The sequence below is a fragment of the Bombyx mandarina genome, chromosome 11 (genome assembly GCF_030267445.1).
Source record: "Bombyx mandarina strain Sakado chromosome 11, ASM3026744v2".
Taxonomy (NCBI): Eukaryota; Metazoa; Arthropoda; class Insecta; order Lepidoptera; family Bombycidae; genus Bombyx; species Bombyx mandarina.
Window position 1 is genome coordinate 8,193,606 of NC_143218.1, and position 13,850 is coordinate 8,207,455.

At 34.2% G+C, this 13,850-nt stretch overlaps 1 long non-coding RNA gene across 1 annotated transcript in view; it reads left to right on the forward strand.

Moving 5' to 3' along the window:
- The first annotated feature begins 560 nt into the window (after positions 1 to 560).
- LOC149502000 (uncharacterized) overlaps positions 561 to 13,850 on the forward strand; it is a 33,069-nt gene continuing 19,779 nt past the window's right edge. The window contains exon 1 of the long non-coding RNA XR_016323771.1: positions 561 to 3,725. This is a non-coding gene — a long non-coding RNA (uncharacterized LOC149502000). The remainder of the gene's footprint in view (positions 3,726 to 13,850) is intronic.

Genomic DNA, 13,850 nt, shown 5'->3' on the forward strand with positions numbered 1-13,850 from the left:
TTCATGTAGCGAACGTCCTAAAATTGTGATAATGACATATGTAGCCATTTTTATTCCAATGCCGAATACAAATTACGATCTATCAAAAATAAAATATTTATTACATTGATTTTATTAGTGGGTTTTGTATTAAATTTGAATACATTGAAATTTTAATAGTTGTTTTCGAGGCAGGGTAAATGTTATTTAAAACCTATAAATAATAACAGATGTTTATAAAAAATATTAGTATATCAAATACATTTTGAATTAATATGTGAAGCTAATATTCACTCCACTGAAGCCAATTTTAACGTAACCATAATATATTGCCGAAATTATAATTTAATGATTCTTGATGCATGAAATAAAATTAAATGTAATTTAGTAGCTTCAAAAATATATGAACTGCTCTTTATTAATAATATTGAAAAACAATTTTACTGTGCGATAAATTTCTCGGTACCTAATTCACAATTTCACACACAAATGAAAGTAAGTGTATTTAAATCGTATGAAAATTATTTTAGTACCTAAATTTCTATACAGATATATAGACTGTCTTAAAACAACAAAAAAAAGGTACAGGTTTATTTAAAATTAAAAAGTAAACTCTTATTGAAATATTTTTTACCTATAATAAAAATTATACAACATGGCCGAATTACAAAATAGCGCGTAATATCCATTTCATTTTATCATTTATCGTGAACACCGCAATATTATCTAATACTCCGCAAAGAAATCAATTATAGTAATAGCAGATTTCTGGTAACAGTTTTCTTTACCGAAATTATCAATCGGTATCAGATATACATAGTATTGTATCTGATAAAAAAAAATATCACGTACCTGGCCATCGTTATGTTTTGCGATAAAAATGGCTACTGTGGATGGCAGTATTAAGAAAAAAAAATTCAATCGAATTACTTGTGAAGTCAAAAACGAAGTATTTTCTTTCGAATTCGTTATTTTCTTATTTTCTTCGGTTTTCGCAAGCCGTAGTAATAATTCAAATTACTTTTACGGCTTAATATCGAGTATCGAGTTTCTTATCGTCACGATAGTAACACCCACGCTTGCAATACTTTACAGTTTTCATGGTCACAGACGAACTATTAAGCGTCGAAATTTTAACATTATGTTAATACAATGACAGTAATAGAGATCGAGCCGTAAATATAGTTCAATAATTACAACTAACAGTTTGGTTACATATCTCAAAGAATCTCTGTGCAAGAATAAATTGTCTTCTATATCAACTTTGTAAACTGGAAACTGATTGAAAATTTTAACAAAATCTTACATTCGTCAGTTTTACTATTAAATATCGTACCAGTTATTAATAATTTTATCAATAATTAGGAATTCTTGCTAATATGTTTATGGCTCGATTTGTCAAAGATCAAAACTGCCTGTCATAGTTAAAAATAATAGTTACGTTTCTTTCCACGCAGAAGGACTAACGCTGACATCAGTTTTGACAATTTGTTTGACTTGGAGCTTCATGTACCTACATGATAAGGTGTGTCAGATAACCGCCAATCATTTTCTTTATTGAAATCCAGATATTTTAATAGTAGATAACCTTGCACACTATTTATGGAATAACTAGTTTTTTTTTAGCTAATTTAGAAGTTGTTCGCACTGATAAACTGAATTAAAAAAGAACGAACTCAATATTGCGGTTTTTAATTACGTCTGAATCTCGCGAAACCTGTACTTAATGTATCTGATTAGTCAACTTTCGAAAATCTTCGACCACAAATCCCGCCAATTAACGTTATAGTAAATGTACCGTAAAACGTACGTGATCATATAAATCAATTGACGAAACAATCAATAAATAACTACGAAGAACACCTGTGTGTGTCTACGCATCACGCAACCAGAATTCACATAAATCACATTAATTCTCGAATACACTAGAGAAAATCTTGTTCGAGATTAAAAAAGAAAAAAAATAATACAAAAACCAGTTGCATAAAACATAAAATTTGAATATTTTAGCTGTTCGATGTAACGGCCCGGCCAATAGAAACGCATTGCTCTGTTTCTTGTGCTGAGAACGTGGGCCTATGAGTGGGTATCCACACTAACTTTACGAACTGTGTAAACGATTTTCTCTTGACGTGACCGTCCTAGTTTGTTCGTCGTATCGTCGCTGTGAAGGTTAAATGAAAAAGGTCTTTAAACTCAGCGCTCTGAACGTACGCGAGAACCAGTATTTAATCAGCAAAGACTAGATTGGCGTGTTGATCGCGGCTCGCTTACACCGTTTCAACAGTGTGCGACTAGAATAATTTAATATGAACGGTCGCCAATAATCTTAGAGATAGGTAAGACGATTTTGGTAAAATTTATTGGTCTGCTGAGTCACCGTGTACTTTCGACATTCTAGAAACAGTCAACAACCTCGATTTCGTCCGTGCAAATATATCTTATGCGATACACACTCGAATATCTGTCTTGGTAATAATTAGCAACTAGTATTTATCACCTAATACGATGCTAGAGTGGTTACAAACAAAGCTACTTGCTCGTCGCCTGATGCCTCAAACGAAATTTTCATCAAAAGTATTTATTTTTATATATACATAATATATCGGAGTGATTGTGAGCTTCAATTCTGTGAAAATATAGCCCGATAATGATCATTGATCCGTGAATGACGAGGTATCAATTAATATTATAGGGACCGACGACCCGACCCGGCTGTGCGCCACATGTCGCCTCACAAACTCTCACTCACTCACTCCCATCAGCCTGAAACTAAAGACAACGATACCAACAGAGTCTCTTTCATTATAATCTAATACTAAGACGGTGGTAATTCTCATCGACACCACTTATAAAGTCTGAAGCTACTCTACTGACTCTACTATTGCATACCCGAGCGTTTTGTGAGGATAAGTACACATGCGTTACGCTGTTCAACTACCAATAGTATTCCGTCCCTCTCCTGCAAGTGTTGATGACGCATCATATCTTCTCCCTCTACACGCACGATCTGATGTCGGTTGCGCTTCGTTTGTCACATCCCTCGAGTCGTATAGCTATCGCATAGGAGCTAGATTGGCGCGTCGAGTATTCAAAATAGGAACGTTAGTAAAATGGACGGAGCGGTATACGGTGGGGTGGATGTGTGCGTGAGGAGAGCGACCCTCCCCCGCGCCTCCGCCCCCGCCCGTCGACGACGCGGCCTAAGCGAGTGGCGCGCGTTTACACAATTCGTTGGCTTGGAGTGCGGATGGCGCGACGCTCTTTCGTGAAGCGTCTTCTTGTGACGAAGATCGACGCGCGAACACGTATCGACAATTGTTTTTAACACGTCTTCAAACTCAGCTCCGTGAGACTTAGCGGGTTTTAAAACATTGCAAGTAACGTCCTATAATACTACGAGTACACTTAACCAATGTTTACGTTAGACACTTCGAACTGAGGTTGGAGTGACGAACGGACAGTGACATATGGCAAGGAAATAAATAAGTAAATTACTTTACGGATAAATAAATCAGAATGAGTAAACGGCGACAAAAAGATTTAAAATTTAAATCTTTTTTTTTTATTTTTTAATGTGAACTAATCTCAAAAAGTGTTGGCTAGTGCTAGTGCCTGATACGATATCTGAAGAAGGCGCGACGGAATTGTGCCTAAAGAATTTAAAAAAAAAAAACTTTACACAAATAGTAATTTACACTTAGTTAAAAGTTCAGTTAGTAACATTCAGTCAGCAGAATAAATCGGTAAGTTTTTTTTTTCAATTGTTTTAGTTACTATGCTATTTCTATAAAAAATATCAATTGAATTTTTACTTTATTGCATTGAAATATAAGTAAACACAACTCCGTACTACACATTATTTTTTGCGGTCGTTTTTTTTTCTGTCGTCACAAAAAACCGTACTGACGCTAAACTATTAATCGAGCGTAAAAAAACAGTTATCTAATAGTTACATTGTTAGTCAAGCCTTATTTTTTTACCTAATGGGGTATAATGATCAAAACTTTTTGTTTTTCATAGTGACTTTACGAAAAAGCGATTTTTTAAACACCATCGCGCTTAAACTTTTGTTCTCTTTCATATTACTGGTTAATATTAATATTTATTAGTTTTAAAACCGTCTCAGAACTGTAAGAATATTTACACAGGTCACGGCCTGAACGATTAACACAATCTAAAGTGAACAGCAAAATAATATACTTATAAAATATTGTAAATAGATTTATTTTTAAATAGCGTAATTACGTAAGATATGAATTTAAAAAACGTAGGTGAGTTATCAGTACGCTTGGCAACAGAATATTCGATGATAAAAAACAGTCACATGTTTTTATCTTGTTACTACGATTACATACTTGGCCCTTATCGAACATAGGCAAACATTCAGAAGACGTACCTACCTATTCTGAGAACTAAAAAGGATACGGCAAGTATGAAATTTTAAAATTCACAAAGAAATGTTAAGAATGTATCTCTCGTTCAAATATAATTCTAAAATACAACAAAATACTTTATCTTTAACAACAAAAAAATACCAATTGATAGGTATATGACTTAAATCTTTAAACCTAAGCGCGTAAAACTTAGGCGCGTGAAAACTTTATAACGTTAAAAATTATGTACTACTTACATGTTTTTGTTTTGCTAAAACTCAGTAGGTATGTAACAAATACAATATGTGTATGATATAAAAGCTAATTTTAAATAAAACACGTCATGCACAGACATGCTAATGTTTTGTTAGCTGTATCATGTGAACTATAGGTACATGTGTTATCTATGTTGCTATGGCAGTAGTCGGTAAGTTTTCCGAGTTTACATTGAAAATGTTTTGTAAAATAATACACGAGAGCAGAATATGTACATTGTAAAACTATTATAGAAATGTTTTTTTTTTGTAATTTTTTTATTTATTTTTTTCGTAATCGCCTTAATTTTTTTTCGTTTCTGTGTTCACCTATAAAATGGGCTTATTAAATTATATGTTGTAAAAGGTACTCATGAGTTCCATTTAATAAATTATTGAACACCCACTGTAGCTCGATTTATAATAATATGATAATGAACAATTTTTACACAACTTTTAATATTAAAAAAAATATATATGAAAAGAATCCTTCCTTAAGAAGCCATTTATGTGACTAAGTGTGAATAAGTGCATGAAATTAAATTAAAAACACTATGTACGGTTATTTAAAAAAAAAAGCTGTGCAATAAATGAGCACAAATAAGAATAGTACCCAGTTTCGGGAAGTCATTCTGTGACATGTTAAAAGATAGATAGATATGATTATGAACATTTCCTAAATATTAAAAATAAATTTCGATTAGTATATAACGACAATTTGTTCCCAAACACGTTTTCTGCAATAGAGAACCAGGAGGAATTAATAAAAAAGTTGAAAAAAAAATTAAATTACAGGACTAGTCCTGTAAGTAATTTAATTTTTTTTTTCAACTATACTTCACGGTGCGCTAATGTTTTAAGTGCATTAGTGCATTATATCCACGATCGAATTAACATGATGTCATTGTTACAAATGCAGCAGTTAAAATTAATATCACATATCCACCGTATCAATTTTATTAGAATTAAAGCACATACAAATGTAGTAAGATACAAAAAACTTATTCCCTGAAAAATTACTTAAATAACAGTGATATTTAATTAAAAAAATTGGAATGTCAAACAAGAAAATATTGTGTAAACTTTAAATTAACTTTTCTATGATGATCCCATTATTGTACTTTTATATAGATATTTTAGATAGATTAATAAATAAATACAAGTTAATGAAAATGAATAATTTAAATAACCAACAGATCGGAGCAGTTGATTTTATCAGAAACACGTGCTCTCAGCTATGTTTTGTATCTTTAAGCACTTGTATTATTTAATTTAAAAAGCACTATGATGACTTTTGATCGAATATATACACGTGCTTATAAACTGAATCTAGTCTCTGAAATATTACAATCATACTCTGTGGCTTTATTGATTAGTGCGTGGTCAAATCGTTCGAGCATCGCTTAAACAATATTTTTACAGCTTTTAAAATTATTAATGGCGATTCAAGGTTGTTTTCTGGTATAATATAGTTAGCAAGGGTATGAGATTTTATTTTTTTATTGCTTAGATGAATGGACGAACGAGCTCACAGCTCACCTGGTAAGTGATTACTGGAGCCCATAGACATCTACAACGTAACCCACCTTGAGATATAAGTTCTAAGGACTCAGTATAATTACAACGGTTGCCCCACCCTTCAAGTCGAAACGCATTACTGTTTCACGGCAGAAATAAGCAGGACGGTAGTACCTACCCGCGCGGACTCACAAGAGGTCCTACCACCTGTAAAAAATGTATGCGCTTCACATAATATCTCGCGATAGCCAATGTTTGTCTTTTGCCGGTATTTTTAATTTCTACGTAACTTTAGTACAGGGCGCGATGAAGGTGACTTATTTATAAACAAAATACTGATGATTGTAATTCTTCACAGGAAAAATATTTTACTAAAATTTAATATAAAAAAAAGTGTAATTCACACGCGGTAGAAGTGAAATCTTCGAAATTATACAATCTCTTTCTCTCGTAGACTAAATCGTTAAGATGTAATGTATGTCTCTTTTTTAGTGTCGCATTTACGTTTCATCCAATTTACAAACAGTGCCAAAGATGTTTAAATTTCAGATAGTAATTTAAATTAGTTTCGAACAATAGGCATAGCCGCCGGTGAGGACTAGTTGTAATTGGTCATTCGTCGTCATTAAGTGCAGTAGCTCAGGGCAACGAGTCGGACTTTAATTTGTACGTCCGAGGTTCGTATTCCGGTAGGTAATTATAATTTACAGCTTTTCTGACTTGGGGCGACGTTTTATTGAGCGAGGGCTTGAAAAACAAAAACATTGGTGAAAATCACAAAAAAAAACAAATCTGGCTATGTTTTATTCTTTTAATTGCCTTTGAAGACAGACACGCGTCACCTTTTGATTATATTTGGTCATTGTCGCTAAATAGCAGCTGCTTGGCGTTGGATATTTTTTTCGGAGCCCATTCGAACGGGACCAATCAAGTTTAAGGGTCTAAATAAACCGGTAATTGCCAGCTAAATCCAGATGCAAGTGAACGTTAAATCGTAGCTTCATTCGTAAATATCTTTAACTTGACACGGTCTTGCTTCTTTAGTTTTATTATTACTATTCTAATAATCTAATATCCAAAACCCATTTTAATGTCTGTCGGGTACTGTCACCAGTAAAATAAGTTAGATTTTTGCTGCAAAACAGTCGTGCAGTTTTGTTTGAAGTGTGGGAAACCGTTTTGATATACAATTGATGTCTGTGTTTCAAAGTGGCTGGAGGTAATCTCGTTAAATAATTATTGGGTGCCGGCGACCTCTTAACACTCGGTATATAGTTAGCTCGTACCTTTATCAACGACGTTAAAAAATATTGAGAACGTGACACTCGAGCTGTAATTTAAAAAGACAATAAAAACGTTAAAAATAACATTCCATGATTATCAACTTATTTAATTACAATTCTTGTACCGTACAAACAAAAAATGTTGTTAATGTTATCATTAAAAATTTTAACAACGACCTTTACTGGTACACGGGTTATCGAAAAAAAATATTATATTACCTGAAGAATGATTAATGCTAATTATAAATAATGATATAAAATAATACTTAAACATTGTTACATCATCGCTTCGTAAGTACGCTTCTTTTTATGTCCACACGTGTGTAGTGGGAAAATAATGGATTTCCACACCGCTCTTTCGTCTGCATCTTGACTATATACATAACCTTTGTTCCTGTCTATATCTGTGCGGTTTTTAGTGCACCTTGTATTAAATTTACAACCAGAACTTTTGGATATAGCCATGCCTTCGCTCATCAAGGGATATGAGGTCAAGTCGATTGGTTATTTACAACGACCGCTTATACAAACCTACCTGCTACGTATACTCAAGTTAAATACGCTGAATGAGTACTGAAACTCATTGCGAATCATGACGGAAAAGCGACATTAAATTCAAAAGAAACGGGCAGTAGAAATAAATAAATTATATCTTCAATAACTCAGCTGTTTCGTCGGGTTCTCACCTTGCCGTTACGAGTTGTAAATAATCTGGCATGATGCCATTAATGCTGATAATTGTATACATAAATAAGGTTAATTGCGAACTGTTCAACGTCCATCATTCGGTTTTTTATTTTTTAATATTCTCATTACTGTACATTATTCTCCTCCGTTTAGAATTGGTAATTTAAATTTTGCATATCATTAAAAGTAACACTGTTATCGTGACGGCTTTAAAGATTGTATTAAAAAAAATTTAGGTATATACTCAATAGATTTTAGATTGAACACGAGCTAAGTTAATATGCCTAGATTAGAATGGCGACTTCTTTGGCAAAGCCATTGAATACGATCCTGAATTCCGGCACAGACATAGTTTGATAACAAAGAAAAACACGATTGAATGTCGTCTGTTAGGCTAAAAAGTACACAATTATTGTAGTATCCTTGACCATTCATACGTACGCAAATTTTCAACTTCATCATCATAGGTGATATAAACTACGTTAAAAGATTCTGTAACATAAATAGATAGACTCAGGTCAAGTCAATAAAAGCATGTTAAAAATCCTTTTTATTACACCTCTACGATGCGTTAGGAGTATTCCCTTCAAATTTCAAATTTGTGCTTTTTTCCATTGCGTCTACGTGAGCGGCCAAACATAAATTAAGTTTACTACATAGTCTTTTGTCTATGAATTTTGTTGACATTAACATTAAACATTATAACGCTTTGAAGATGAAATAGTAAAAAAAATGGATGTATGTAAGAGAAGAAAGGTACTTACTTACCAATATGAGTCGATTACATACATAATCCTATAAAAACGATAATTTTTCTCACTAACGAGAAAATAATCGAACTTCCCACAAAAACTGTACACTGACTAACTAACTAGCTTATAAATTGTTTTCTTAACAATTATTTTCAAGTAAATTAATGGTATTTCTGTCGCTGCTATTTTAATGGAACGAATAATAAACATTTTCGTTGTTACGTCGCGTCGGTACGATGAAAATATTTTGACTTTCATTTAGCTAATGAAATGCGCTTTTTGCTGTCAAATTACGCGAAGAATTCAGGTTGCCTTTTTGGATGAAATTCGTTTAGGAAATTTCGACGCTAATGAGGCTCTTCAAGCACCGGTCACAGTCCTCGTCGAAGCCGTCGTTTACGATCAGCGAATCAACCCGTAGACAACTCACTGAGTTTCACCCCAATTCTTCTCATTAGGTCACTATTCCGATCCCGTGGTAGATTCAGCGTTTTTTTTACCCTACCCATGCTGATAACCTTGAGAGGCTATTTCAGCTTCTCCTTGACGTGTCGGTAAGCTCACGGGGCTCCAACCGAAGTGTTGCTAACATTGGCCCCAGCAAGAGTCGTGCTTCGCAGAATCTACCACCGAATCGGAAACGCGATCCGTGTGAGAAGCGAGTGAGAAGATCCGGCGAGAAACTCAGTGTGCCGCTATTCAGCGAAGTACTGCTCTTGCTAGGGATAGTGTCAGCCAACTCTCTCAGATTGAGCTCCGTGAGCTCACCTACCGCACGCCATAACGTAGCTGAAATAGCCCCTTAGGCTATCAGCGAATTGGTAGGAAAAAAATCGACGATATTGAAAAACGCGGCAAGAGCGCGCGCGTAATGAAAACATTAGCCTTTTAATGCTAGTTCGAAAAGACACGGAACATAGTCCCGATCCTGTAGAGCAGAAATGAGCAACCTTTTTAATCAATGGGCCAATTTAAATTTAAATTTTTTTTGGCGGGTCCCACGTAGATTAACTCTTATTAATTACGAAAATGTATTTGTAAAAATTATTAAAATAAAGAACATGAAACTTAAAAAAAAAGTAAAGTTTTAACTATTAAAATTTAACTATTTAAAAACAGGAAAAGAAAACTATTGTACTCTTAAAAAATTCAACGTGACTTCTACGTTAAGGACTAGTAAATTAAAGTGCTATTGCAATAATTATCCTAAAACAAACACAAGTGAGGTCTAAATCCAAATAAACTCAATAAAAAAAGATACTTAGGCAAAAGTGTAATAAAATTATTAGTGTTGACGCCCACTGAGCGCGTCGGATTGACGACGTAAACTAATGATGTCTCTGTGAAAAATATAAGACAGGGAATAATAACAAATATATGTAAATAAAAAAATTGACTGATTGGGTGGCTAGTGGCTAGCGCCCCTTACAGTTAAGCCGTGGGTCGTTGATTAAATCCCGGCTTCATACTAAACATTTATATGTCAAACAGGTTTGTTTGTCTGGCCGGATATTTTATATCTAAATATTATGTATTAAAAATAATTAAGTATGTTTATCTGTTTTGATTTCCAGGGAACCCTGGTTTGAGGCCATATATCTTTTGTTTCTCATTTTCATTATTTTAATTAAACTTACTTATACCCTGTTTATCGTAACATTAAACGTAAACTTGGACGATGAGGCTGTAAAAAACGCAAACCTTTGCTTTAACACAACAGATAATTAAAAAAAAAATACATAATCCTACAGATCAGCTGGAAGTTCTACAAAAGGGACTACCCTTTTAAAGTTTCAAACGAATTCTACCTTATACTAAAATAATAATAGGAACTAGCATAACGATGCTAATAGCTATCATAAAGATTAGATTGCAAAAATAAAGATGCAAAACAGTCATAAAAAAATATCTAAAATCAAATACCGTCCATTAAGCGTACCTTTAGCTTTTAGTTGTGTCAAAACGTCAGACTACTATATCACGTTAATATGCACTGTATCACTCACGCAATTAAGACGAATTTAACGACGCCTCACGTGAGACAATGTTGTAATTCATCCAGACGTTTCGGCCGCTGATCCTGCCAAACAAAACATAGAAATACTCTGAAGAGTTTAGTCCCCGTGCGCTCAACTAAAACTAGATTTGAATATGTAGCTTATATCTTTAGAATTAAATTTCGATGATTTCTCATCAATACAATTAACAAATACACAAGTAGATCGCAAAACAACTTGTTTACGATTATTTTCGATCAATACATTTTTAAAGTTAGAAAAATCACATTATTTACAGAAAAAAGAACTTTATTAATTAGTAAATAAATTTTAATGTTATTTTTTAACGGTAATTGAATTATAAGTACTCTCTGACGGAATGGTGACGGTACACACCCTAAGCAATTATTACTTCACCGTATTTGAATACCGCTATAGGCCAGTATCGATTTTGAGTCGTCATCATATTCAATACATTCAACGGGAACGATGCCTTGTATACATAAAATAAAGGTCAATGAACTTGAATTAATTTGAATGGTGGAAGCTTATAGAATATACCAATTTCTATATAGTATTGTTATGTATATGTATATAGTTATTTTAATACTGAAGCTTAGACTGGGTTTAGTTGAAAATTACCAAAGACAAAGGTGTTTATTGCAAAAAAACAAATAAACCGATAGTTAACAAAAGAGTGCCTAAATACAAATAAAACATATTTATGTTTTAATCACTAATTATAGTTTAATCATGACTACGAATGTGGCTAGCCGTTGTGTGTCAGTGTTTAATCTATGGAGTTGTATTCGTTTAAAAATACGTCACGTGATACAATTGCGTTCAGTCGAGCCCTGTAAAATTTACGCGCTAATTTGAAAAAGTGAATTTTCACTTTAAAAAGGATACTGACGTTTCTTTAATATTTTAATTGTGTCTATGACTTACGCTTTTGATTGGAGAAGGCCTTGATTTTAGTACCTGTCAGTTTTAGTATACATTCAATATGTTTCATAAATAAATGTGTAAATGGACTTTTTGGCGGGAACGCGGAGAGTGAAGTTGTGTGATTTATTTTATTTTGTCTATTTAGTGTTTCTTCAGGTTTAAATGTGTAATAACGGTGGTTTATTAATAGTTTAGAATCTGTGAAAGTTCACAAATGTGAGAAAATAAAACAAAGCCGCTGGACGTCAATTCTCGGGATTCTCCAAAAAGTCCACTGAAAAAGTCTCAGTAAATGACCACCATTTTACTAAGATTATATTTCATCACATATTTCATCACATCTCATTTGTAAATTTAAATCGTTTTTAATCATTTATTTTATGTCGAGATTAATTTTCTTCGTTTTTTATTATTCATAAACTGTACCTAAATAATTAAAACGTGGAATCATAAAAATCTTATTACTTGACGCTGGCTAATGCACAAACCGGGCCAGAGCCAAAAAATAATAAAGAAGAAGAAGAAATGTGTAAATACATTTGACATTCGGTTGGCAATAGACAAGAAAGAACAGACTACATTTTACTTGGCGATGTTGGCGTACGGAATAAATAATAATAAAGATAGCTAATTGTTATTGATGTTGTCACCTAAAATCTATTTACGTATGCATTGCTGGTAAGTATTTGAATGGCTCAAACTTAGTATAGATGGGTGCCCGAGCTCACGGCCCATCTAAGTAATTTTAAGTTGTTACCGAAGTAGTTGTTATCGAAGCAAATAGACTTCACAGCATCAATGCGGCCAGCCAACTTGTGAGGCATAGATGTAAATTGTTGAATAATTCCACAGATTTTTTTTGCCAGTTTCGTTATTATTACACATACTTTGATGGGTTTTTTTCTTAGTCACAAAAAAGTGACCACACTCTTAGTTCCTCTTTTCCTACCTAATCGCTGATAGCCTAAGGCGCTATTTCAGCTACGGTCGCATAAGTAGCTGAGTTCACAGGGTAATTTTGAAAGAACTTCCTATAAAGTCTGCCTTAACAAGAACAGTGCTTCTGACAACACCACTGACAACATCCGGCGAGAAACTCAGCGGGCTTTGTCTATCGGCTCACGTCGAACTCTTTGTCATATTTGACGAGAACGGTGTCCGGTGCTTGGAGAGCCTAAAAGGATCGAGAGTAGATCGGGAGGATCCGATAAGACATGTTTAGGGCAATGACGGCTTTAGGTTACTCTGTCGTCTGGGTCGGTTTTGTCAATAGAGGCGGCTCCAGGCGGCCACGATAAAAGGATTATCGTGTCGCGCCGCTTTTTCGAAGAAACACCCTCAGTGAGATGCTTGAATTCCATCACACTGCCTTCTTGTAAAATGAATTGTATTATGATTGACCTGGGCCATCCTGAGATCGGCGCAATGGAACTATACGTTACGGAAGTCAGCCGAGAGCTTTAATCTAAACAAGCTTACTTGGTTACTGTAGAATAAAAACCTAAGTATCAATTATCTGGCATTCCGCGTTCATCAACTAGCGATCATACGTACAGCCTATATTACTATTGAAACTCATTTAATTTTATCTCGAACAGAATGCGGGTATCGACGACCTGAATAGCAATCGCTTTCGTGTTTTTATAATAGAATAGATACGTAAATGGGCTCACGGTCCACCTGCTGCTAAGTGATTAAGAGAGCATTGAAATAATAGCAAAGGGAATAAGCAGAATCGCACTCCTAATCTGTGCACTGTCGTGATCTGTACATAATAATAAAATCTAAAGCATTTTAAATATTCTTCGCTTCATTTTTTTGCCTGCCTATGCCGATAGCCTTTAGAGGCTATTTCAGCTTCTTCTTGACGTGTAAGTGAGCTCACGGGGCTCAAACCGGAGTGTTGCTAACACTCGCCCTGGCAAGAGCAGTGCCAAAATCTACCACCGGATCGGAAATGCGACCCACTGAGAAAATCCGGCGAGAAACTCAGTGGGCTGTGTCTATGGGTTAATTTACTCGTCGAGCCCTTCGTCGCAATCGACGGATTCGGCGA